This window comes from Halichoerus grypus, chromosome 12 (assembly GCF_964656455.1).
Source record: "Halichoerus grypus chromosome 12, mHalGry1.hap1.1, whole genome shotgun sequence".
Taxonomy (NCBI): Eukaryota; Metazoa; Chordata; class Mammalia; order Carnivora; family Phocidae; genus Halichoerus; species Halichoerus grypus.
This window is the reverse complement of record NC_135723.1, coordinates 38398040-38425343: the sequence shown is the minus strand read 5'-3', so window position 1 is coordinate 38425343 and position 27304 is coordinate 38398040. Positions and strand designations below refer to the sequence as shown.

Here is a 27304-nt window from a genome sequence, read left to right as displayed (position 1 = left end):
CAAATGGATGGGATAATTGTATTTGGTGTTAATGCTATGGAAACTCTTTGGGTTGAAGACTTTCATGAGAAAGAGGCACTCATTCCAAATTCTGGGATAAAAGTATAAAATGCTCTAAGGTAAGATCCAGAAATAAGATCAGTGTAGATGGAGTTCAGCTAGTGAGGCTGGAGATGATAGAAGATACTTCTGGCAAAGGGCAGAGGCCAACTAACAAAGGGCCTTGTAGGCCTTGGTAAAATATTTTGATGGTGACTTTGCTTTTCTCAAAAAATTTTCAAGCATTTTCTTGGCCCTAACCTCCCTGTAGATTTGTTAACCTAATTTTATTTAATGGATCACATATACCATATAATTCTAAGTAATTCTGGTCTCAGAGGTAAGAAACTACTAAGACCTCTTCCATCTGTTCTCTTATAACCTCAGTGCTACTATCAAGATAGTTATAAAAAATTCCTTTATGTTATTCCAGGTTTCCTCTCACTCAGCTCTTCATACCCAAGGATTAAATCCTTGCCCATCAGGGGGATGCCCATACTTAAGTAGTTATAACTGACATCTAGATTCTAGATGATATATCTGTTTGTTATAAGATTGAAGTTACGGATTTAAGTGTTGTTATAAATAGTTTATATAAATCATGCCAAAAGAAAGAACAAACTATTAATTTGTTAACATAGAAAATGGATGGAAAGCAATGAAAACATGGCAGCTAAAGGTTCTGCTCTTTGATATTTATGATTTAAACCCCAGAACAGGAAATCTTTCCTCTTGGACTTAGCTTTAAACTCCAGAGATGGAAATCTCTGGCAGGAGCAGTACACATTGTCTCTCATTAGAGTGCAGTTTTTCCATAACCACATTAAAGAATGCACAGACAGCAAGGGACGTGTGCTCAGCCCTCTTGCAGCAATGTTCCTGGCTTCTTCTCTAATGTGAATTACAGACCTCTCAGCACAATTCTTAAACTTCTCCCTGCTACACTTATGCAAATAGTTACTCTGAATCCAACATGATACCTTTTGGTTAATCCTGGAACATTAAGTATTGCAGCTGTCTCCTGGAAGAAACTGAGAGAAAAATTTCTGTTCAGTATGGAAATAACTCTATAAAGCTCATGATAAATGAAGGCTTATGAATAGTATATCAGTTATTGCAGTCATCATTATAGGAGTATATTTCCTTGGGTTCTTATGGGAAATTACTTTCTTTGGCATATTCTTGGGAATTATTTCCTGTGTTCCATTAGCTCCACGGGATGACATCCTAAAATGACGGATGCAGTTCTATTGTTTTGTTAGAGTGCTCTATAACTGCTCTTAGGACTCCTTGTTTGAATGCATGTTATATTCTCTTTGAATATTATCTGAGAATATGATTCATAGTTTAGTCTTAATGTTTCCAAAAAAACGACTTAATGAGCAAGAAGGAAGCTTGTTCTGGTGGAAAGAGTAATAAACCGCAGAACAGGTAATCCTTGTTCTAGTCCTGATCCCACTGCTAAGTATGTGAACTATGGCAAATTGCTTTAGCTGTAGGGTCTGTTTCTTCATCTATAACTTCTTTCTTTAAAATCCTCTTCAGCTTATGTTTTCTGCTATCCTCACATTTTCAGCATTTAGTAAATATTAACTCTGTGACTTAAAATCCTGCTGGGGAGACAAAAGCAAAGTACAAAAATTATGGGAAAATGTACAATCGAGTACTGACTTATATAGTACGTTTGTAAGGGATATCAGTTGCATGCAACAGAAGTTCACTGACTAAGCAAAATTGAACTTACTCCAGAAAGTATCAGGGGGCTCTCAAAATTAGTTGGAGGTTAGGTAGAGGGCCAGGCTTGGGAATGGAGAATATTCCAGAGAGTTCTGAGGAGCAGAGAAGCGGGAAGTACAGCCACCGTAGCATGGCTGGAACAGTCTGGTCAGGATTCTGCTGTTATACGGACACTGCTGCATATGACTGTCAACCGTTCATTTTGTCCTTGCCTCACTTGCTCAGCTTCAGAGTGTAGGATGAGAACATTCAAAGGGCTGACATTAGGTCATGTGCCCACCCTCTAGCTGTACTTAGAGATGGGAGCCCAACAGGGCAGGCACCTACAATTACTCTCCCAACTATGATCATACACCAAAAGGGGAATTTGTTCCCTAAAAGGACGTTAGAGTGTCTTGAAGTAGAATGGTTAATGACAATTGTCCCCATATATATTCAATCACAGAGACTGGAGAAGCTAGCTTAGTTTATACTGGAATTATTGAGAAACTTTATGAATAAATAGAAGTTGAGGTGAGGTCAGTGGAGGGAGATTAAAAATGCTACACCAAAGGAAGAAAGAAGCAACAACAACAACCACACACACACACACACATACGTACACACACAAAAGCAAAATATATCTAAGCCACCAAAATTCAGTCTGTGGAACTTTCAGTATTACTTCTAATCAGCAACATTGCGCCTTTTAGTTCTCAGAGAGGCTTTATGTTCACTCATGGGAAAGAGAACAGTGTAACTCTTAACACAATTCCATCTTCTCATCAGAGAACATGCTCCTTATTTTTCCAGAGGCATCCTGAAAATGCATTCCCAGGACCTTGTCCCAGGCCACTGAGACCCTGAGGTTCCTTAGTCTCCCCACCCATTCAGAAAATACCTCCTCTTCTACGTTACAAAAACAATAAGCACTAAAATATATTTAAAAACAGCTAATACAAAAGATAAGAAATCATACACTTTTATTACGGATATCATTTATTATTTGTGGGACATTTTCCCGTCTCCCTTTTCACGGACATTTTATTGATGAATTGGAATAGGGTAGTTCATATGGTGATGGCGCTTAGAGTTTCTAGCAGTAGAAGCACACTCTATTTCCATAGCACTGTGTGGTTGTGCGGGGCAGCAGCTGTCCCGGTGTTAACCAGTTGCAAAGGCTATTAAGGATCAGTGGACTACACCTAGACTTCTGTGGCTGAGATGTTCAAGTTAAATTTTAATTCCCCTTCACCCATAATAGAGTGAGAACTGAGGCTTATAGATCTTATTTCACTTTTCACAGAGAAAGGAAAACACACTTTTTTATGGTAGCAACACGAGAGAACAAATGAAGACCCCCACCTGTCTCTGTCTCAGTCTCGACACTGTTTCAAATAAACACATAAAACCTCCTTCAAATATAACATTTTCATGAATATAAACTTGGGGATTTCTCTGTGCTGAGCACACATATTAGGGACTCAATAAATATTGGTTGATTTAATTCAAAATACATCTAGAAACTGATAGAGAAGTGCTTCTTCATGTTGGCTGTCATGAAATTACATTACTGTTGTTTGTGGTAGTCCTGTGAAGTAGAGTTCTCACTTTTCCCCAGAAACAGTAGGAAAGCAAACAACTCTCTAGATAACATGGGTAAACATGAATAAAATGTATTTACAGTATCCTACCTTGATGATGGATTTGCAAATCTGTCTGCTTTCAGATGTTCAAGGCAGAGAAAAATTGCACCGGAAAAAAATCGTGTATTTCCTTATCAAAACTGGTGAAAGTAAACATGTATAGTAAATTGGAAAAAGCCTGTAAGTCCGGAATATTTTTTTTAAGTGTTACTTTTGTGTGTTAGCTTGGTGTTCTTGGTGGCGAGAGGAGGGCAATGATTATCGACTTTCCCTTCTTTAATTTCGTTTTTCTTCTAAAAGTGACAATCAACAATTGACACAAGTGGGATGAGACAACAACTGAAGTGTATCTTTCCCCCAATTAGTTGTGAAGAATGTGTTCTCTTTGTGGTAAATTCCTGCACATAAGGCCGACTAGGATGCCAACAATTAATGGGCTGCTGTGGTTAACACTGGTGCACAAAAGTAATAGAACTGCAAAGACAGGCCCAGTCTGTGAGAGGTGCATGGTCGGGTTCAAGCCAGCAGCTGGCTTTCTAGACACCTTACAGAACCCTGTAAGAAGGCTTTATTTTGGTGAATTTATCACAGTAAGTGATCCGGCCCTGAACTTGTCTAGGCTTGAAGCCCTGAAGTTTTAGTCCACTCAACGAGAATAGATGCATTTCTCAGGGACACTTTGATGGAAACCAAGCTCATAGGTTGATATTTAAAATTGAGCACCAATTTATTAATTTTTAATGGGAAGTATAGCTGTCACACTAACCAGAGAACTCTAGTCTATGACCAGTCCATTCTATTTCTGTAGATAACTGAACACAACGTGTCAAATTATAGCCTGAAACTTATTTGAAGAGTATGAAATTAGAACAAAGGGAAGTGGTTAAACAAACATTCTTCAACTGTTAATACACTCAGGACACAGTCAACTATTCTTTTCTCTTTCATATCTTTGGTGATTAGTCATTACACGCTAAGCTTAACAATCATAGGGCCATCTTCCCTCATTTCCCAGCCTTAGGGAAAACTTTAATCCTTCATGTACTGAATTTAGGAGAATTCTATTTTTAACTTTTACTCTAGTGTGGTGTCATTTATAAGGCATAAATTAAGATTACAGGTGCAGTTATAAAAATGTGTATTTGGGCAGCACATAGAAGTCACAAGTATTCTCAGAAGGCTGAGAAAAGTTGAGGAATACCGAATCTCTGAAACAATGCATTGGCTGTTACCCGCTGCTAAAGCAAGCCAGGAAGGTGTGTCCAGTTGTGGACCAGGAGAGGGACACTGAATCTGAAGGGCAAATTCCTGTCTCTAAGGAAGTGTTCTGTGGTGCGAAGACTTCATCGTGCCTCTTTATACACTGGACGAAATATCCATAAACACTGAGCACGTAATTCTCCTGGGGGTCCAGGCCCCCACATACCTTGGTAGCAGCAAAGGAGGTGTCCTGAATTGTGCAAACTGTGGTAGGCGCAATTGAACTCTGCTGGGGGCTGTGTCTGATGGGCCTCTGACTGTTAGAGAAGTCACATTTCATATGTGTACCCCACCCTCACTTTAATTTTCCCTTACATGTTCAGCAAAAGCTGGTGTGAATGCAGACAAAGAATGTGAAGAACTGGAGGATGTTCAGTGTCTGTTTCCGCATTTCCCATTCCCAGAGGCAGAGATGGCACCGCATGCGCTGAGGAGGCCTGCAGTCTAGGTGTTCTGGGTCACCGCAGATACTTGGCCACACCTGGACCATTTTGAGGGGTGCTCTAGATCCTAGACCTAAAACCAAACTGCCAGGATTCACTGATATTACTAACAAAAACAGTATCCATCCTCTCCATTTCAAAAGCACATTTTAAAAGGATTTTGTCTTTCTGTCCTGACTTTGCTGCTTCCCAGTCCCAAGTGTTTTTGTAGATGGGATTCCCTGAAGGTATTCAAGGGAAAACAGTTGATTAAAGAGGAGTCTCTGTTCCAGTTTGAAGAATTCTTGCTTCAGCTAAGGGATTGGGGAATGAGTTAATATATTTCCAAGAAGAGCAAGAGCAAGAAGGAGGGAACCTGTTTGTTGGGAGGCAAAGTTTTCCAAATGTAGTGGAAAGAGCTCATGCTTTTAAGTCCCACAGCCCTGTGTTTGAATCCCAAATGATCACTTACTGCTCGAGTGATGGTGGACAAGTTACCCAGCGTCCCTGCTGTGGTCTCCTGGGTCTCATGAGGAAGAAGGACATCTACGTCACAAGTGAGATCACAGGAACAAAGTACGCATCAAGGTGCCTCGGCCACTGTGCGTTCAAATGCCACTTTCTTTCTTCTTAACCCATGATGTTTAATGGTGACCAGGTGAAAAAAAGAGGACTTCCAGGATAATAACCTTTTCTTCCTAGTTGATTGAAAGTTTCTCTTCCCATAATGTGATTGCCCTGGTAAGACCCGGAGAAGCGCTCTTTCACGCCTTGTCTGCAGACATCCCCGCCAGCAATCTCTTTTCCTGATTCACTTAGTGTACTTACCCTTGCTGTGATCACCCATAAGAGAGGAGATTGGTTCAATTCAGCAATGAAGAGAATATGTCACTGTCCCACAGCGGCAGTAATGGCCCTTCTGCCCTTGGGGAGAGAGATAATAGGCGCTACTAAGTTATTTGAAACTTTCATCTATATAGTTTTGTCCTTTTTCACTTTTGCCCATTTGATCTTATGCTTTTTTTTTTTTTTTTTTTTTTTTTTAAATACTTGATGCCATTCAAGCCTGGGCTTTGGAAGTGGTTCATTTATTGTTATATTCTCATTTGTTTTTTGGATTTTTTCAAGATGGGTTCAGCTAATTTAGCTTTTTCATTTTTTCAGAATTAAGTAACTTCTAGAACCCTTTGATTCTTAGAGTTCTTTACCTTCTGTATGTGCCCCAAATGCCATAACTACAATATTACAGTGAGCCAACATTTTCACCAAGGAGATTCAAATCTAATCTCACTAAACTTGTTTTTCAAATGTAAGAGCCAACACTGTGATTACCTGGGGGGCCCAACGCATGGAATGGGAATAGGAAAACAAGAGTATAAAATAGGGCAGATTGTTTTCCAACAGGAATATAGACATATAATTAAAATGATTTTCAACCTACAGACACAGCCTAGATTTGACTATATCCGGGATGGCCAGGGACACAATGAATACCTTGTTTCTTTGACTAACATTGAAAACATCTCATTAAAAAAATATGTTTTCAACAGTTGTACCCTAGACTGCAGAGCCAATCACCTAAACAGAAGATATTTGGACAGAGTATGGTTACTATATATCTATAAAGAAATCTAATTTGGAAAATGCTGGTCATTTGATTTTGAAAGAAAAGCTAATAACGTGCTATAGTTACTGCAGAGACCTCAAAGAAGCCATTGTGTTTTTGCAGTTGAATTTAAGTTATAGAAAATTCTGGGAAAGCTTTTCAAGTTGTATTTACTACATTGAGTGAATCCGAGGTGAGAAATGTTCTAAATCAATAACTAGCATTCTAATGTGACTTTTATATAATTCTTCGAGAGGAGATCTAGGAGACCCAATGCAATGTGACTTCTAGTCAAGCCCAGACAACTTGCTACCCTGTTCTCTCAAGAGAAGGATGAACACATGGGGATGACAAAAGGCTACCCACTTGGGATCCTATTGATTTTCACATGTTATTTTCCCTTCTGCTAGCCTCCTCCACCAATTTCTCACTCCCTGCTATTTCTTTCACTGCCTGCATGGCAGGGAAAAAAAATGTGGTTATTGGTACATGTTGGTGGATATTGTGCATATTGGTACTTTGAATAAGGTTTTCTATTTCTGTTCACAGTGCAAGAATGCACACAGAGCAGGGGAGTTTTTCTACAGTCCTAATGGTCCCTTTGGCCAGAAACCGACTGATATCCAGCTGAATTTAGAAATTGTTATTTCGAATGGCCTTTAAAATGTGTTGCTTTACAGGTAATTAGTACTTAAATTAGATTTCAGAGAGCCACCATAACAAGTTGATTAAGGAATAAGCTCTGGAACAGAATCCTGATTCTACATCTTAGTAGATAACGTAACTTGGGCAAATTACTTAACTTCTGTGTGCCTCAGTCTCCTCATTTGTAAAATGATGCTAATCATAGTGTTTGTTGGGATAAAATATTTTGATATATAAAGCACTTAGAATATTCCTGGCTTATGATAAATGCAGTTTGAATTTTTTGCTATCACAGGTCCACGATCCCTTATTTGCAATTCTAAAATTAAAAAGCTGGGGGAAAAAAATGGCACATCTTATAGAAAACTCCTTAAGTGGTTAAGATCTGACATGAGCTGATCTGTGGTGATTTATAGATTTTATTTATCCTACTTTGTGTGAATATTCATATGTGTGATTAAAGAATTATTAATATGTTTGATTATAAGCTAGATACCTCCCCCCACCGGGTTGTTACGTAAGATACTATCCGCCGCTTTTTAAAATCCAAGGTGTTCTGAATTCCAAAAGACATCACCCCAAGGGTTTTTCGAGGCTCGGTAAAGCAAAGTACAATAAAACAAGGTATGCGTGTGTGATAGTATGCTTTTGAATTGACTGTTTAAAAATTATATTTCTATGTCTCCATTTCCAGTTATTACTTTTTGTCTTAAAGGTTACGTTATTGGATAGTATAGTCACAACACTTCTCTTATGGTTAGTGTTTGTATTTTATATCTTTTTCCATATATTTCTTCCAACTTTTGTTTTCTTACATTTAAGGTGGTTGTCTTGTAAGCAGCATACAGATTTTTAAAATCTCTTGAACAACTTTGTCCTTTAATTGTAGTAATTAGTCACATATTTGTGTTTAAATATACTATATTAGGCTTGATTTTATTCCTCTTGCCTTTGGGTCCTCCTTTTGCTTTTTCCCTACCTTTATTTGAATTAATATGTATATTTTATTATTCTCTTTATACTTCTTTAAGGTTGGTAGTAATGCATTTAAAAATATTCTTTTGGGGGTGCTTGGGTGGCTCAGTCAGTTAAGCATCCAACTCCTGATTTCGGCTCAGGTCATGATTTTGAGCAACAGGTGCTTACTGGTCATTTGTATGACCTTTGGAGAAATACTGTATTTTGCATTGAAAGTATTGAAAACCTTGGCCCATTTTAAAATTGGGCTATTCATTTTTTTAATTGTTGAGTTGTAAGAGTTCTTTACATATTTAGAATGCATCTCTTATTAGATATATGATTTGTTAATATTTTTTTCCATTCTGGGAGGGTTTTTAAAATTTTCTTAATGATATCTTTTAAAGTACAAACATTTTAATCTGATAATTTGATAAATTCCAGTTTATCTACTTTCTTTTGTCACAGCCTAGATGTGCTATGGTGGCTTATCTAAAAAACCATTGCCAAATCTAAGGTCTTCAAGATTTATTCCTATGTTTTCTTCTAAAAGTTTTATGGCTTTAGCTTCGCATTTAGGGCTACAATCCATTTTGAGTTAGTTTTGAGTTAGAGGTTGAACTTTATTCTTTTGCAGGTGGATATGAGGTTGTCCCAATGCCACCTTTAAAAAGACTATTCTTTCCCCATTGAATTGTCCCCATTGAATTTCCTTTCTGACTTTCATGTGGAGGTTTTCTAGTTACTCTCTTCCAGTTTACTAATCTTTACTTTTGCCTTATCTGCTTTTAAATTTACATATTGAGTTTTTAATTTCTGTTATCTTTTTCAGTTATACAATTTCTACTTTATTCTTTTTGGTAGTTTTCTGTCTTTTTATAAATTCTTTGTTGTTTTCTCTATTTTCATGAATATATTAAACATTGTTATTTTTAAAATTTTATTGAAGTATAATTAACATGCAGTGTTACTTTAGTTTCAGGGGTACAATATAATGATTCAACAATTCTATACATTACTCAGTGCCTGTCATGATCACTGTGCTCTTAATCCCCTTTATCTGTTTCCATCCTTCCCTTCTGGCAACCTCTAGTTTGTTTTCTGTATTTAAGAGTCTGTTTTTTTTATTTGTCTCTTTTTTCTTTGTTATGTTTCCTAAATTCCACATATGAGTGAAATGATAATGGTATTTGTCTTTCTCTGACTGACTTATTTCACTTAGCATAATACCCCCTAGGTCAATCTGTATTGTTGCACATGGCAAGATCTCATTCTTTTTTGTGGCCGAGTAATATTCCATTGTAGCCTTATCACATCTTCTTTATGGCTGAGTAATATTCCATTGTAGCTATATCACACCTTCTTTATCCATTCATCTATAGAGGGACATTTGGGTTGCTTCCATATCTTGGCTATGCAGCAATAAATATAGGAGTGCATATATCTTTTCAAATTAGTGTTCTTTCTTTCTCTCTTTTTCTTTTTTTCTTTTTCTCCCTTCCTCCCTTCCTTCCTTCCTTCTATTCTTCTTTTCTTTTTTCTTTTTTTTTTTTTCCGAAATACCCAAAATACCCAGAATTACTGGATCACATTATAATTCTATTTTTAATTTTTTGAGGAATCTTCATGCTGTTTTCCTAAGTGGCTGCACTGATTTGCATTCCCACAAAAGTGCATGAGGTTTGCTTTTTCTCCGCATCCTCTCCAACACTTGTTATTTTTTATGTTTTTGATTTTAGCCCATCTGACATATATAAGGTGATACCTAATTGTGGTTTTGATTTGCATTTCCCTGATGATTAGTGATGTTGAGCATCTTTCCATGTGTCTGTTGGTCATCTGTATGTTTTCTTTGGAAGAATGTCTATTCAGGTCTTCTGCCCATTGTAATTGGATTTTTTTTTTGGTATTGTATAAATTCTTCATATATTTTGGATATCAACCCCTTATCAGATATATAATTTGCAAATATCTTCTTCCATTTGGTAGATTGACTTGTTTTGTTGATGGTTTTGCTTCACTGTGCAAAACCTTTTTATTTTGGTATAGTCCCAATAGTTTAATTTTGCTTTTGTTTGTGTTGCCTGAGGAGACTATCTAGAAATATGTTTCTATAACCAATGTCAAAGAAATTATTGCCTGTGTTTTCTTCTAGGAGTTTTATGATTTCAGGTCTCACATTTAGGTCTTTAATTCATTTTGAGTTTATTTTTGTGTATGGTGTAAGAAAGTGGTCCAGTTTCATTCCTTAGCATGTAGCTGTTAAATATTGTTATTTTAAAGTCTCCAATGATAATTCCAATATCTGCGTCATCTTTAGTTCTACTTCTGTTCTCAAATGTTTCCTAAATTTTTTGTTATATGTTCCAATTTCTTATTTTCTCTATTAATATGTGATGAGTATTGGACATCCTGAACATAAAATCTTAGAGGTCTTAGATGATGATGTCTTTCCCCAAAGGTAATTTAATTTCATTTTGACAGGAAGATAGATATGTGGAAGATCACCTTAATCTGGTCGAGAGATCTATGCTCTCAGATGTATCATGGGGTTAATTCCTACATCCCTTCTACTTTTGTGATCCCTGAATTATAATCTGTATGTCCTCAGTACCACCATATTACTGAAATTTTTGCCTAGCTCTTTAGCATACTGCTATGTTGGCTAGGTTTCTGGGAGTCTTGCTCTGTGTAGGTGCAGTTTTGGAGATGGTGAACTCTTTTCAGGGAAATTGCATGCAGGATTTCAAGCTCTCTTTTATGTATTTCCTCTTCTTTCTCAAGCCTTAACCCCATTGGCTGCCCTCAACTACATAATTCTGTCTCTTCAGCCCAGTAAGAGTGCTGCAAGCCTGGTTTGTCTTTCTGTTTAGCATCAGTTTCTGCTACAAACCTGCAGATGCCTGGAGGGGAAATACCGCAGAGAGGCTCACTTCAGTGTGCTTACCTTTTCTGCAGGACTGCTGCTTCTCAAGTCCTGCCCACTGTCAGGACTCTCTGCTGTTGTCAAACTATTGTTTCATGCATTCGCTAGCTGATTTTGGCAAGAGGAGTATTCTGATGTAGGCTTTTCTGTAATAGCTGGAAGCAGAGTTTCCCCAAATTTCTTTGGAAAAATATATAAGGAAATCCCTATATTTTGCTGCAATATAATTCTGTCATATCAGTAAGTAATGTTTTTAAGAAAGTCAGATACTTTCCTGGTGTTTTAATTTAGGGTTTTATTTGTGACCAAAAAACTTGGCACCAAATAAATCCTAAAGAGAACCCCCCCCCCAATTTGAATGCTATAACATTTCCACAAAGATGTGATAATTTAAAATTGTAAAAACAGGGCTAGGTTTCTTTCTGCTATATATAAGGGACTTCAGCATATGTGATATGTAATATATTCAAGAAAAACTCTATTATATCAATGTGTTCATCCACAGTTAATATGGCGACTACCATTAGCATTTAGTTCATTATACTTTTGTCTTAGAGTGCAAAAAGTATTTCCGGAATTACAATTTGGATGAACTAGTTCTCTTTATAATGTTTCCAATAAAGTTTGAACTACTTGCTACATTTTCTCTCAGTAACCTTTTTTGAGGATTAATAGAATCCTTTTATTGATCTCCATTCTACCCAGAAATATTACAGCACATATAAAAATATTTATTGACATTGCTGTTGATGACTATCAAGATGTTTCTTCTACTGAACATTATTTTTAAAGTAATGATTGACAAAATATTTTTCTCTCCCTTTATCCTTGCCTAAGTTTTTGCAAACTAAGTATATCTAGTAAGTATCAGAACAGGAACTAATCATTTCTGCCTACTCACTGTCATTGATACTTTGACAATTATCAAAAAGCCTTGACATTTATTATCCACATGAATGATGAACATTTCCTTTAAAACAGAATCCTCAGCTTGACTTATAGAATTGCAGAAATAGCTGTCACAGTTTAAAAATTGTATTCAAGTAATACTTATTAGGGGAAATGTAAGACTTTGGAATAAGCAAAGAAGACTTCTGTCTATATATTCAACACAATCCCAGAGCCTTTGGGGATTATCTGAACCTATAGGAATATGCAACCTGTCTCTAGCTATTTTACAACTCCATACAGCGTGAAGTTAAGTTGTAGAAAATGGCTAACAATGCAAATAATTCTTGTCTGTAGACATGCACAGAAATTTTGTATAATAGAGGGAAAACATTTTTCCTCCTATGGAAAAGCCAGTTTTGCAAATTCGTGTCAATATTACAGATTCATGAATGTGTCTTCTTTGAGGTCTCCTTTTGAACCCATTGTAATGGGTCTCTCATTTAACTAATGGGTTAAAGAACACCTTTGGCATATGTTAATTTTGTATTTGTATGAGAGTCATGATTTTATCTTCTTTTGAAAATTATAATCTAACATAACGCTTCCTTGGGCTTGTTCGTTTATGGAAATTCTTTTATTTATTTTTTATTTTAGTTTTATTTTAATTCCAGTATAGTAATATGGTATACAGTGTTATATTAATTTCAGGTGTACAATATAGTGATTGAGCAATTCCATACATCACGCTGTGCTCATTAGGACAATTGCACTCCTTAATCCCCATCACCTCTTTCACCCATTGTCCCTCCCACCTCCCCTCTGGTAACCATCAGTTTGTTCTCTATTGTTAAGAGTCTGTTTCTTGGTTTGTCTCTCTCTCTTTCTCTCTCTCTTTTCCTTCGCTTGTTTGTTTCTTACATTCCACATGAGTGAAGTCATGTGGTATTTTTTTTTCTCTGACAGACTTATTTCAATTAGCATAATACCCTATAGCTCCAGTCATTTCATTGCAAATGGCAAGATCTCATTCTTTTTTATGGCTAAATAAAATTCCACCTCTTCTTTATCTAGTCGTCTATTGATGGACACTTGTGCTGCTTCCATAATTTGGCTATTGTAAATAATGCTGCTATAAACATAGGGTGCATATATCCCTTTGAATTAGTGTTTTTGTATTTTATGAGTAAATACCCAGTAGTGCAATTACTGGATCATAGAGTAGTTCTATTTTTAACTTTTTGAGGATCCTCCATACTGTTTTGCACAGTGGTGATACCAGTTTGCATTCCCACCAGCAGTGCGAGGGGGTTCCTTTTTTTTTTTTTTTAAGATTTTATTTTTTTTATTTATTTGAGAGAGAGAGAATGAGAGAGAGAGCACATGAGAGGGGGGAGGGTCAGAGGGAGAAGCAGACTCCCTGCCGAGCAGGGAGCCTGATGCGGGACTCGATCCAGACACTCCAGGATCGTGACCTGAGCCGAAGGCAGTCGCTTAACCAACTGAGCCACCCAGGCACCCAAGAGGAATCCTTTTTTCCCATACCCTCGCCAATACTTGTTGTTTCTTGTGGTTTTGATTGTAGCCATTCTGACAGGTGTGAGGTGATATCTCATTATAGTTTTGATTTGTATTTTCATTTATGGCAACTCTTAAGGAAGAAATGCATTCAGGTGTTAATGGAAGTTAGGCATGTTTGGGTAGAATGATGGTCCACGAAAGCATGAAAAATAAGAGCTTGCCTCTGTGAAATTTAAGATAGACCCAGTCAACATAGGAAATAGGTCTGTAAGATTATAAAGGTTGCCTGGGGTTTTGTTGTTGTTGTTGCTGGAGTTTGTTTCTTTGTTTTGGTAGTTCCGATACAAAATCTGTTTTTGCATTGAATCTGTTACATTGCAATTATTTTTAATATGATTTCTTGTACTTTTTATTTCAAAGTCTATAGATTGGTTCGGTAACTAACAACTGCCCACACTTCTGGTAACAACTATCAATAAAGAGATGTTGAGATAGCTGGGACATAAGCTATTGTGTTTGCAAATCCTTCAGCTGGAGGATAGTCTCTGAGGCTACTTACAAAATAAAGTCTTATTCATTTCTGTACTCTTTCCCCTGCAGTAGAAATGCAAGGAGTGATTGCCCTGTCATTCCTACTATACTAGTCATCTAGGATTTTCTCTCTCCTATCTTGGGTTTTGAGAAGTCCTGGGGTATCATAATCAGGAGGGAGATTTCCTCAATGGGTTATTCAGTCAGAGATTAGTAGAAGCCTATAACCCAGAAGTCAGCATCCCTGCTTAAAATCAGTTGGTGAAGCACTGGGTTCTAATTAAGTCCTTTATCTTTGCTAAAGAGAGGATCAGCTGGAGTAGTGACATTCTCACTAGAGTGAGAGTTCCTGCTTACTCACCTTCCATTCTTTTCTGGGCACTAGAATAGTGCTCTTGGCAGTAGTCCTTAATTAGATCTACCCACTTGTTTCTTCCCCATGCAGCAAGCTCTTTCTTGGGCTGTGAGGCTCCTGGGGCTCCTTCTGGTACTCCCTTTCATTTACTCACCTCTTTCCATTTTCCTTTTAGCCAGGGATAGGGGGAAGGTGGTGGAAAACCCACTCCTCTCTATTCAGACTTCCCTCACAGGCATTTTCCCTTTCTCAAATTTAGTTCTCCTGTTTTTTTTCCCCCCACAATAAACTTTGATGGCTCATTACCGTTGGAGGTTGAATCATTAACAGCCAAAATATTAGTTCTTTTTCTTAATATTGAAACCCTGCCTCTAAGCGAGGGAAAATGTTTGCATTCCATCATTCTCCACATGAAAGAAAAGAAAGAAAAAAACAGTTTAAGTTTGCATATTATAATGGCCATAAAATTGTAGTCTTGCCACAGAAAAATACTTGATTGGGAAGCTTTAGGAGGTGGAAATACAGATATTGGAGCTGAACAGCTCCCCTCATTACCCCTTTTTCTTAGGTTAAGAATGCAGAAGAAATACTGTACTAGTCTACATTTGCTATAAAAACCACTTGAGGTCTGATGTGTGTTTCAGAGTTCAAAAATTTTTAGATTTTAGAATGGTACCATAAAGCCATATACCACATGTGAATTTATGATGTAACTTCTCCCAGAGGGGCCTGGGTCAGCACTGCTTACTCAAAAATATGATTTTTTTTTTTTTGCCACTAACATAGGAATATCCATACTCTTAGTAGAATAAAGTCTTTGAATGGCCTCTTGTCAATTTAGATCAGCTTTTGCTACTAAATAATTTCAGATCAAATTATATTTTGCTACCAAATGAATATAAAATCACTTTAGATTTTCAGAGGTTTCTGGATTTTGCAATTTTGAATAAGAGATTTGGGCTTATATTTCCTCAATTTTAAGATGCCATTAATTATGAAATGCCCTATCCATTTACTGATAGTTTTGAGAACCAGAAAATAAATGTTTCATTTACTATTATTTTATGGGTTTTTATTTTATTTTTTGCTATTTTAGTTTCTGTATCTAATTTCATTGCATGTGGGCACTGAACATGGTGTGCATAATATCAGGATTTTTTTTTTCTTTTTGTATTTTGTTGAACCTTCCTTTGTGGGTAGCACATGGTTATTTGTTGTAAACTTATTTATATTAGAAAAGGAAGGTTATTTTCTCTGTGTAATATGTGTGTGTATACACATATATATATATTCATACTCTGATATGTATGTGCATATATATGTATACTATATAGATTATATATACATGTAAGTGTATACATAGATATACATGTATATATTTATATATATTAGCAAATGTTAAGTTGTGTTAATCAGATGTTGTTGATACTTATTTGAATCTGCTGGATCTGGGCACTCACTTATGTTCACTGTTAGTTACTAGAGAGTCATTGCTCCTAGACCCTCTCAGTAGAAGGTAGAAAATATATATGCATAAGTAAACATGCACACACAATATTGTGATACATATATATCTATGTCTGTGTATCTACCCACATAAATATATCAGACAAAAACATGAGTTCACATTGGTACCTCCAATTCCAATTTAACAGCTCAGGCCTCTTTCTAGCCTTCCTCCTTTTCATATTTGTAATTCACTTCTCCAACATTGTTAGATCTGGCTCCCATTATCCTTAATATGGTTACTCTTTCCCCTCCACCTTCCTATATGCAACTAATCTCCTGATCACAGGAGCCATATCTTTGGCCTTTAGCTTCACCATCATCTCCTCATTGCTCCCCTTTCCCTGTCCTCATGCATACATGGCTCCTGTCTCTACTGCACCTCCTCAGATACAGTGCTGGCCCCATGGCCCAATCACCTCTTCAGCTCCAGGCCCACTACTGCCTCCTGTGCCTTTGGCCATGCTATCCCGTCCAAAGAAAGAGAAGTGGAAGAAAGGAAACTAATTAGGTAGCAGAAAAAGAGGAGAAACAGAAGGATTTATTTCTTACCTTTCATGGTCTGCAATTTTACTCTGAAGTTTCTAGACTTGGATTTTTTCTTATTGAATTATTTTTCTGGTAGCACTTGGTGAGCTCTTTTAACAAGGGAATCTCATCACTTAGTTCTTAGAAATTCTTTGCCTCTGTTTCTCCAAACATTGCTTTTCCTGCTTGTCTTTCCTCTCCTCTTATGAAAATTCTTTAAGTGAGTTATTAGAACTTCTGAATCTATGTGGTATATCTCCTAAAATTTCCTCCAGAGTTTATATCTCATTGCCTCTGTTTTATGCTCTAGAAGAAATCCTCAGCAATATATGATAGCTCAGCAATTTACTCTGCAGTAAATCCAGTCTTAGTCTGTTTATTAAGTTGTATATTTTAATGAGGGAATTTTCATTTTAAAAACCTTTAACTGATTATTTTTATTGCTATTTATTCTTGTTTCATAAATACTAGTTCTTGTTTTTAAGGTATTTGATTAAATTCCCTGCTTTATTTCTCGTATAGTATGAAATGTTCTTTGGAGACCTTCTATTAACTCACTTCCTCAGGTGTAAGTTCTTTCTTGTGAGTTGAGGGGTTGAGCTTGTCAACAATCTTTCATAGTGTTGCTATGGGATTAATAAATCCTATTTAGAACATTTATCTTCCATGACAGAATTCTCCTGCATATATGCTAGGCCGTGGTGGTCTCCTAATGGCATCCAAATTGACTCCCAGTGGGGTGATGTAGTTCTCCTGGTAGAACATGATGTGGCTATAGCAAGGGTAGTATCTTCGTTCAGGATGGCTGTCTTTTTTTTTTTTTTTTTTTTTTTTAAAGATTTTATTTATTTATTTGAGAGAGAGAGAATGAGAGAGAGCACATGAGAGAGGGGAGGGTCAGAGGGAGAAGCAGACTCCCTGCCGAGCAGGGAGCCCGATGCGGGACTCGATCCAGGGACTCCAGGATCATGACCTGAGCCGAAGGCAGTCGCTTAACCAACTGAGCCACCCAGGCGCCCCCAGGATGGCTGTCTTAATGTCTTAACACAGCAACTGTGACGTGCTCCAGATATAAAGGGCCCAAAGATTTTTTTGCCTATAATGACTTCCAATTATGATGACTTCCCACACAGTGGATGCCTGGATGCCTCCTAAACTTATGGCTATAATTGTGGCTCATTGCTATGGCTGCCAGTCTTTCTTTCCGTGATACCTCACAGGTACACCCACCAAGAGTTTCCTTTCTTATTAAGATTTCCCTCCATCCCTCCTTTCTTTCTGTTATTCTCTGGTTTTATGTGTGAAGAAGAGATATCAGTATGTATTAGTCTGTATCTTAGAACCAGAATCTATTAATAAAATTTAGTACCTGTGTGTTAATTAGTTTATGTAAACAATGATATTTTTATGTCTTTGGCTTCATAGAGATTGAATCTATATATTTGGAGTCTAAAGGCTCTTCTGAATCATTCTCTCCATCTATGGACAGTCATTTGGAAACACTTCCTGGGAGACTAACTTCTTTAACTTGTTTAGGATTGACACATTGGTACTATAACAGGGGAGAGCACTAGAATTTTGTAAGCATTGCCTATTTGATTAAACTCATACTTTCTTTTTATCTGTGATTGAATTAAGCATTTCTAGAACTTAAATAACCTCTCTTGAAAGTCAGTCAAAGATTTCTGATGGATAACTATTGGAGGCCCGGCTATGGTTCTTTATAAGCATGTATCGTTTGCCCCCATCTCGCCTAGCTTTGAAAGTTTGATGATTTATTAAAAAGATTTGGCAATTTCTGTTGCCTTTAATTGCATTGCCCGACTTCTGCTAGGTAATCTTTATCTTCTGCTATCGCAGTGTTTCATTTCAGTGCTATTTCATAATGCGGTCATTTTGAAAGCATTTTAAGTGAAAATTTGGAATCTGAATTTGTCAGTGTGCGACTGTATGATGTGTGACACCAGTGCGAAAACAGATCCCACCTCGATATACAAGGGTCTTCTTTTCCTTAGCAAAGTTTTATCAGTATGCAGGCAATGCCAGCCACATCATAACTTCTCAGAGTTTGTTTGGACATAAAGTATGAAAAAATACGCTTTAGTCCAGGAGATTTGGTATTTTTGTTAAAGATCTGATATACTGAATTAGAGAAGGGAAAAGGACACAATAGTCACAAGGTAAGAAGAAGCGACCAAATTTGTCTATCAGATAGGTGTCCTCTGTGTGGGAAAGGAAGATTAACTCCAAATAGCTTAAGAAAAAGAACACATTGGCTCATGGAACAGAGCAGCTCGGGGTTTGATGCAGGACTCAAATAATATCATCAGGGCCTATTTTTGCCATTTCTCTGAATTCTGCTGTCTCCTGGGCTTGCTTTATTCTCGGGGTAACTCTAGACCTAACTTCTCCTGCGTTCAAATCCAGAGGAAAAGGGAGAGAGTGTCTACTCTGGGGTTTCCTCACAAATCCCTGGAGCCATTGTAATGGGACCAACTTGGGTCATGTGATCCCCACGCAATCTCCTGGGGGAATCTGTTGCTCTGATTGGCCAGGGACCAGGATGGCATGCCACCCCAAATATACAGATTGGTTGTTGAGAGGTGGATAAATAGTTTGCCAAGGAAAACTGTGCAATTTACTCAAAGAAGTAGGAGATGAATATCGGGTAGTCAAGACCAACAACAAAATACCTTAGAGATACGGGTGGATACGGAAGACTGATGACAGAGAACTAATTATGAAGATTTTTAAAGGTCTCTAATTAGTTCTCTGTCATCAATCGTACATAACATCCCTCTTCTTATATATAGACTAAAGACTGTTTAGGATTAAACTAAAAAAGAAAAGAAAAGAATTATATAGGGATAAAACGGAAAAAAGTAAATGTTTCCTTAACGATCCAAGTGCACTTACGACTCTTATTATTTATCATGATGACCTGGAAGACTAATAACATTGCTCCAGTTGTCTCTGGTGAGTAGGTAAATAGTAGCAAAAATCCTGTTGGCTAGCAAACTGGAGGTAAACCACACCATATTTTTTGTTGTTCTCATAAATCCCAAATACAGTATGCTGCTTCTGGTCAGAACTCGATTATTGTTGTTTACTGACCCACTCAGTAGCATAAATATATGTAAAATATGATTGTAATGTGGTATTCCAGCCTCAAAGCTGATCTACTGCACCTTCCTCAGAGATCTTAACGCAGACAAGCAGAACAGCAAGAAAATAAGCAGTACTCCCTTTCATAACCAACAACACTCTTGGCCTTTCCCTGTCACTCTGCCCCCACACCCACACCAATGGAACCAAATAAACACATGGAACTGAAATGTTCTCTTCTCGTATGGTAAGATCATAAGTATGCTTGAGTGGTGTCTGTCTTTCAAGGTCCTAAGGCTTTGCACTAATATAAGGTGCGGTCTTTCTTAAGGGTATTTGCATTATAAAAGGAAATTCTGAGGACTCTAAAGAAGCCCTAGGAGCAGTAACTGGAATTGTGGAAAGAGAGGTTCTTTGGGGGAGATGCCCCATCCCCACATTTTCAGTGGAGCAGCAAACATAGACCAGGTGTTTTTCATAGTGTTTCTGCTTATAGATTTAACCTAGCCGCCTCAAAGTGCATCCACTTCTGGGCCTATGTGTGTGAATGACTTAAAGATACTAGGCTCCTTCCCTCTTCCAGGTCGTGAGAGAGTGAATAAATAAAGACTTGGCAGCCATGTCACAGAGGCTGCTGACACCTGCTCGGACAAATCCCAGGGCAATGTGCTTTCCATCTTCATTGCATGTTCTGCACGAAGAACTCAACTCTGTTTATCCTCCATCCAGCGAGAGATTATATTTCATGGCCAGCTGGTTCGCTTTGAGGCAGAATTTGGCTCCTTAAATATAGTACTTGTCTAGGTAAATGTTTAAGTTGTTTAACAAAGAACATAAAATCACTTTTCACTTTTCATTAGTCTAATAGGGATTATTCATATATTTATTGACAAATTTGTTTTGTTTTGCTCCCTCCCCTCAGAACAGTAGAGAAAGACCAAATATTTTATTACTGTGGAAGGAATTCTTTCTACTTTATCATTATTCACAGCACTGTCCTCCTGAGGGTGAGAATATGATCATAAGAGGTCTGGAGTTATTGGTTTCAATTAATATAAATATTCTCAATTAATGTTGGGGGGAGGCTTTTTCCTTTTTGGTGTATTTCCCTTTGGTGTTATGTAGTATCTTCCATACTCACCACTGTCACGATAGCCTTGCGTGCTTAGAATTAAAACCTTAAGTCCCAAGGAAAAAACCTTAAGAAGCATATCTGCTTCTAAAGATCCATAAACATCTCCCAAAGCCCTGCAGTGGATACCCATAGTATCTATTGTGGCACCTTGCACACATTATGCATTCTGTCATGCTTGTTTTTTTGAGTGAAAAGAGATGTAAATAGTTTTAAATTAACTATGTTAACTATCCCCAAATCAAAAATAGATCATAATATTAGCTCTGTTCATAAGTCTTTCATTACGGGCTATTTTGATGTTTATGCTGCTCATTTTCACGGAGCCCTAGCCTGCCATCGTGGGCTGGATCCTCACGAATGCAGTGGACTCAGATGTGACAAAGCTTCAGACTGTTTCATTATGTCCAGTTTGCCTGGTTTCACATAAAAAAGGGAGCCTAGAAGTGTCAGTCCCTGAAGATCAGAAAGCAGCCACCATGAACTAAGCTAAATGAGACACCTCTGATTTTTCGGGCATGACTGAGAAACTGCTGGTGCCACAGCTGTGTAGGGAGAACGCATAGCAGAACGGAGTCACGCTGTCTAGGTTCAAGAACCAGATCTTCCCAATTACGAATGTGTACTCTTGGATCAATTATTTAACATCTCTGAGGCTCAGTTTCCTTGCTTGTGAAATGGAGATAATAATAGTATCTAACTCACAGGGTTGATGTGAGGATTAAATGAGATCATGCTACTGAGAGAACACGGGACAGAGCCTGGCACGAATAAACACTCAGTGAATGTTAGCTGTTAAGTCCTGTCTGCCATAACTACTCCTTGACTCTGAACTACTAAAGCTCTTGGAATCTGCCATGCTCGTTTTGGCACTTGATCATGCATTAATTCACCTATCACCATCTATTGAGGTGACTTTAATCCCCGCTGGAGTGCTGAATATGGTTCACATAGTGTTTAAGATAGCAGATTGCCTATTTTAGCGCTGTTCACATTAAACTGACCTCTGATAAATATTTATTCAAAGCTCTAAGTCAGTACGGAAAAAGCTAAAGGAATATTGTGTTCTATTAATGCAGAAAAAGGGTCCGGTTTACAGGAGCTCTGCTTTATTCCTCATTGATAGGATACTGGGTTTGATTATGGTAATCTATACCCTGAGAATGACACTGGTAACGAGAAGCAAGTGGGGGGGGGCGGCGTCTGGCAGCCTTACATTATATGAGAAATGGTTGAAAAGACTGGATAAGGCAGGGGATGAGAATGTGTCTTTCTTTGGTGTTAGATGCTAGTGAGGAGGTTTGCAGTTTTTAGATTTCTATTTATAGTCAATTTTTAATACAAATCCCTGAGGCTGGGTTGGGGGTAGTTACCATCAGGAGTCACCACACTTTAGAAGCCCTTACTCTTACAACCGCTATGGCTTTATTTCTAGGTCTAGGTCAGCTTTATTGTCCTTCCCCCTACCCTGCCCCCCCCCCCCCCGAATAGTGCCCCTAGAGGCTCTTCAGTCTTTACTGAGGGAGCACCTAACCAGTTTGCCAGAGGGCCCTCAGCATTGCTGAATCCTGAGTCAGACTCTCGCTGTGCCCTGCTCCCCCAGGCTCAATAGGTTCTAAAGCACTGGAGTAGAAACAGGTGGGAAATTGGAACTAACAGACTGTAGATAGCCAACGGGCCTGGATTCATGGTCAGGAAGAGAGAACTGGGTTGGACAGAGTGGATTCAAAGCTTTGTCTTTTTGAGAGCATGTACTCAGTTTGGAGACACACTCTACAGCTTTGCAGCAGAGCCCTACCCTCAATCTTAGACTGCCTGGCATGTTGAAGATTGTCTCTCAAGTGATTGTACTATTTAGTCTTTTTTTTTTTTTTTAATTATTAATGCAAAAAAGAATATGGTTTTTCTGCAAAATAAAAAAAGATGCCATATTTTATATACTATATTTGGCTTGGAGACTAAGTATCTAAATGTGTTGGTCAAAACTATCAGCGAGAGTACCAAGAACTGCTTTCTTTCGTGATCTGACGTTTGGGATCATTGAATTTTGCACTTAAAAAACCAAGTACTTTGATTTTCTGCTCGTTTTTGATTCTGAAATCGGAGATAAGTGCAATTTCTGGCTATTACTTACAAGTCCATCCCCATAGGGATTTTCCTGCCCTTATAAGCCTTCTACCATCCTGACTGCCTTTAACTCTAATGGTGGCTCAACTATGTGTTTGGATGTTTCACCAATAACTCAAATTTGCTGTTTTCCCATCACGTAGTATTCTCCATTACTTTTTGTTTTGTTCTGTTTTTCAGCAATAGTCGTAATTCGTGTAACTGTAGGATGTTTGTTTGATGTAAACTCTTAGTCCTATCTGGAAATATTTAAAACACTATGTTCTTTGGAAGCACCTAAGTAATAGTATTTTAACATCTAGCTTTTATTTTCACCGAGCCCACATTAAGCCAAGGTAATTTTGTTCCATGTTGTGTAATGTTCTCACTTGTGATTATTTCTGCAGGTTTCTCGTTTTCTTTTTTAAATCACAACAACTGAAGGGCAACAACAGCTGCTGGAGTTATGTTTGTCGGACATTTTAGGTCAGTTTTCCCCTTTGCACGAACGGGTTCCATTGACAGCACCAAACTGGGTGTATGTTGAGATTGCCACCCGCTGGTGAAATAGAGAATTTTCATTTTCACCAGTAAGAAAACATACTTGTTTTCTGTTTTCAGAGTATGAGCTCATACATTTAGGTTCTTTAAAAAATATATTTCAAACTCCATTAAAAGAATAAAGAATTTCATTATTATGAAACAATTTAAAGCTTTATGAGAAGAATAAAACGCCATTGTTATAAAACCATTTAGAAACCTTTATTTACATCTCTCGTAGCCTCTACAAAGTGGTGAAGTGAAAAAGAAAAAAAGCTTAGAATTAATTACGCCAAAGTGTTATCAGTGGTTGCTATTGAATACTAAGATTAAGAAGGATTTAACTAATTTTTGTAGCTTTATACTTTTATTTAGTTACAGTTTTTTTCTGTAGAAAACTTGTATTGCTCTAACAGAAAATATAAATCTGAAGAGGAAAAATAATTGTATGTGTGTATATAAATCGAAATGTAAGTCTTCAATAACAGCACTTTATAGAGTGTTAAAAAAAAAAAAGCACCACCCTAAATCAATGCCACATTTAACTAAGCAGATACAAAAGGAACAAAAGCTCTGAGATTGAACTGCAGCTTTCATCACTCCACTAGCACAAATTTTAAATTCAAATGCATACATAAGAATTTATTATGTGATAAAGATGCCATTTCAATTTCATGTGCAAGGATGCTTGGTTACCTCACATCATTTACCAAATAAATTCCACATGTGAAAATTAAAACCATAAAATAAAATAAATTTTAAAATACAGAAATGAATATTTAAGCTAAGCAAAAATGCAAAGAAAATTATGAAGGAAAATATTGAAAACTTCTGTGTAAGAATATTATCGTAAAAACAAAGGAGAAGCTGGGGAAAAATATTTATAGCATATAGAACTGACAAAATAAATATTTTTTTAAAAGGCCTATGAGCATTTGAAAAAAGTTAAATTTCATTACTAATCAAAGGATTGCACATTTTTTTGAAATGAAAAATTTAGCAATAAATTGGCCAAGATTTAAAAAATACCAGTGTTGTCAACTATAGAGCTACTTCACTATTTGAAGTTATTCCTTAAAAAGATACTTAATGACATGAAAAAAAATGCCCATATCAAATTTAGATTACAAATAGTGTTTAAATAATAATGCAGTTTATGTATATCTCTCCAGAAAAATATTATTCCAAAGTTTTAATAGTGATTTTTTTGTATTACTAGAGTTATTGGTGATAATATCCTTCTTCCTGCATTTCTGTATTTTTTAACTTTTGGCAGCAAAAAATTATAAATACACAATATGCTCATTAAAATTCACTTGAGAATAATACATGTAGTTTGATTACTAATTAATAAAAATAAAAGCATATGTGTATATGATACATATCTAACATTATAATTCATCTATGTAGATTAAAATTGAGTTTAATAGTGATTATTTGTATGGTTATTACTTTATATTTCTGTGGTTGTAGGTGATTATTTCCTTCATCATTCATTTTGTAATTATTTTACTACTGATTTTACTGAAAATCGTCTTTAGGAAGATAGGTAAAGACATGGAAAATAGTCATGAAAACTTAATAGTTAAACGAGGGAAAGTATATGCAGTATATGCAGTTTGTCCAGTTTGTAGAAGTAGAAGCATATATCTATTTTATTCATACATATACACGAATAGATTTTTTAAAACTTGGAAGGACAATGTTTTAAAGGTTTAATGGTGATTATAGTACTATGAATATAGTCGATAGTTTTCTTCTTTATTTTTCTGACTTTTTAACTAGAAACAATAAAGTCTATCCATGTATATCAAGTATATACATTGAATTTTATACTTTAAACGTGCAGTTTATTGTGTTGATGATGCTTCAATAAAGTTGTTGAAATATGTAGTTTAAAACTGCTGCTCAAAAACAAAATAGAAACAATTCTCATCTTTTCTTTCTGAAAAGAAAATTTAATGTTTAAAAAATGTAGTGTCACTTTTAACTAGCCTAATGTTTATTTCATCCCATTTGTAGATATGTAGAACACTAAAGACATTTAAAAATATTTCTTCACTGGCATTTGGCACAGTAATGAATCAGCACTTTAAGCCAGTTTACACAAATTTGGATCTGCACATTCTTTTCTAGGGTAGGGGGAATGGGGTGGAATATTTTTACTTACCAAGATAATGTTAATCCCTATCATGCGCAAGGAGCCAAGTACCTTGTGGAAACATTTAGCTATTTTTCCCTTGAAAGAAGGTGATTTCTTATGATTAACAAACAAACAAGCAAACAAACATGATTTGACTTTTCAGAAAGAAACCACTTACTCAGATATTAGAGTCTCTCATTAACACATCCTGTGCTTCAGCAGTAATTTTATTGATTATGTGAACTGTTAAATAGTCCACCTGCAATGCAAATGTAACTTTAAAATTAAAAACCTGACATCAATTTATTTTCCTCCAGCAACTTCAGAGCTAAATTAAATAAAACCCTTGATTTGAGGCAGCCAGCCTTTTCTGATAAAGCTTTCAAATATCCGGCATGTTAAAAGTGTGTTGCTAGGTACGTGAAAGATGACACTAGACAAAGAATGACACTGTTTCAATCATTTTTTAATAAAGGAAAATATACAGCTCTCCTGCGTAGCTGCACACTGCTCGACTGGTGGGCAGTACTAATATGTGTCCAGAGATACAATGATGTATCTGCTAGTCTTGCCGAGCTGTGCTGAGACCTCTTGTACAGATGCCCCTGTGTGACAGCTGGCTGTGTCGTCCATTCTGCCTTACTTGCAGGGCTCGCACTCTAAAACCCAAGCAGCTAATTTTAAAATAGTAATGCATGGCACAGGCGTAAAGAATGAAGGAAAATACTCATCCCCGAGGCATGTCATGAGTTGATTATAATAAAAATTGCTTAATTATTTATTAGTAGTTGCTTTATAAATCACTCTGGTTTTGCTGAAGGGTATAAACTGTGAGATGGGAGAGCAGAGCTAGAGAGGTGAAATTGTCAGGGGACACCGTAGTGAAGGGTTTCATATACCACACAGATGCCTTTTGACTTTATCCTGTAAGCGATGTGGAAACGGAAATCTTTTAACAGGAGATTGAAAGGTCAGATTTGTGTTTTCTCTGTGTGATGGCAGATGGATTTGAGGGGGACAGGAAGAGAGGCAGGTAGCAGTTAAGGTGAAAGACCATGAAAGCCTGAAGTTGTAGTACAGGGGGGAAAAGATGGGAGGAAGCACCAAAATATTTGAAAAGGAAAGCATGTAGGAAAAACATTCAGAAGGATCTGGTAGTTGAGTGAATATGGGGGCCAGAGGTAAAGTCGAGGAAAGAATTGAGTTTTCTTCTTTGTATAACTGGGTGGATAGTTAACACCGTTAACTGATACTGAAATCACAGGTGCTGATGGAGATTAGAAGGGGGAAACATAAGTGGCTGGTTGACCTACTTTGCTAATGGATACATGCAGTCGCTCAGAAATTTTACAAGAGCAAATTGTATAGACAGACATACAATAAACAATGACAGTAAAATTACAGACAAAACCCTCCAACTAAATCACACAAGGCCAGGAAAGCATAAGAACCTTTTTATGAATCTGATGGCAGAGACATGAACAAAGATGGAACAATTAGATTGCATTAATTGTATTTGTTATGTTGCAACGGCAATGATTCTGCTCCCAGCAATAATGAGCTCTGTTATAATGGGCATTCACCTTGTATCCCACCTATTCATTCATTAGAATGAGTTTTTTTTCCCCCTTTTACAAAGTAAATACACAATAAGATCAAATAAATTTTGATGATTGCCAACAGATGGTGAGGGGCTCAACCTCAGACCATCTGATCTTTCGCTTTTCAGTTC

At 36.9% G+C, this 27304-nt stretch overlaps 1 protein-coding gene across 11 annotated transcripts in view; it reads left to right on the top strand.

Annotated features, from left to right (window-relative positions):
- Positions 1 to 27304, top strand: part of LOC118555280 (uncharacterized) — an 83774-nt gene that overhangs the window by 16860 nt on the left and 39610 nt on the right. For 2 of the 11 annotated variants that reach the window (XR_013442760.1, XR_013442759.1), the window contains exon 3: positions 23297 to 23375. The exons of the other annotated variants lie outside the window; for them this stretch is intronic. The gene's annotated coding sequence lies outside the window, so the exon portion shown is untranslated. The remainder of the gene's footprint in view (positions 1 to 23296; positions 23376 to 27304) is intronic. 11 annotated transcript variants of the gene reach the window in all.